Below are 1,311 nucleotides of genomic sequence, written 5' to 3' on the forward strand. Positions count from 1 at the left end.
TGCACAGAGGTTGTGTGTTTCTGTTAGCACGGGGCTGCGTGTGTGTGTGCGCGCGCGCGCGTGTGCATGTGTGTGTGTTTTGCAGAGCGCAACAGATTGTGCTTGTGTCTGACAGACAATAGCAGGAAGTGTTCATTTAGTACTCACAAAGCACAGAGGATGGAACTATAATAAGGCTAAGCATTACCTGAGTAAAGAATTTTTACAGTCAGTATTCTAATTAAGAGAAATATCTTCAGTTATATGCTAAATAAAACATACAAAGCATACTAAATAAGATTCGGCTCTTTGCAGATGTGCTGGTTCAATATGTGGAAGGGAAAAACGCTCGTCTGTAGTTTTTTATGACATCGCATTATGTGTCCTGGCCATTAAACGCAGTATTGCATATAATGTCCATAGTTTTTCAAAAGGTCAAGGATGATACACCAAGCCAACATTTTTTACTTTTGCATTGTTTTTGTAGTTTTTACCCCCTCTCTTACAAGAAAGCATTATCCTCACCTGATTGGAGCATACATCCGAAGGCTATTTAAATTACAGGAATCACACAAAAAAAATGCCCTGACAAATAAACTTGACTGAATCAATTAGTCAACCAGCCCTAGTTTGGCCTTTTAAAATGTTTTGCATGGAAAATAACAGGAACATTGATTCTTTGAATTCGATTCTCTTGAATTGTTTTTAATGGGCGAATCATGCACAACATTGCTCCGTTTGCCAACGCAACATAAGATGACCTAGCACAAGCTTTTCAGCAGACACAGTCAGTGGCACATCAAACATGTTAGTTGAGTTAACCTGCTGATCTCTTCCCGAGGGAGTGTGTGCGTCTCTTGTCTGCCGAAGAGAAATGTGGCTGAGAAGGTCAGCAAGCACCATGACCTCAGCTGCTGTGTGGTCTGCCACTCCGCTCCGTTCAAATGTAACTTCATCCCTTGGGAAAACACACTGACCAAAGGAAACTCATGTTTGGGGGTCGTCGACCTTTATATTTATTAAGAGGGAGAGGGATTTTCTTGCTCTCAATTTCTCCTCCGAGGTAATGCAAGAAAGAGCAAACTGTTTATTTGATACGGTATATTTAGTGGCTGAATGGATTGCGACATTTTGACGATTCTTTTGGTGCGTCAAAGTACAGGCATTTCTCAGAATCTGTACTTTGATGCATTGAGAGTGGATAAAAAGAACTGGTGATTTTTCCAGATCGAAAATAGGCTTGCTTTGACACAAACAACATTTGGGGAGGACAAGAAGAGAAAAACAGAGAAAGTGAGACATTGAAAACAAGCAGCGTTGAAGAATATGACA

The sequence above is a fragment of the Syngnathus scovelli genome, chromosome 11 (assembly GCF_024217435.2).
Source record: "Syngnathus scovelli strain Florida chromosome 11, RoL_Ssco_1.2, whole genome shotgun sequence".
Lineage (NCBI taxonomy): Eukaryota > Metazoa > Chordata > Actinopteri > Syngnathiformes > Syngnathidae > Syngnathus > Syngnathus scovelli.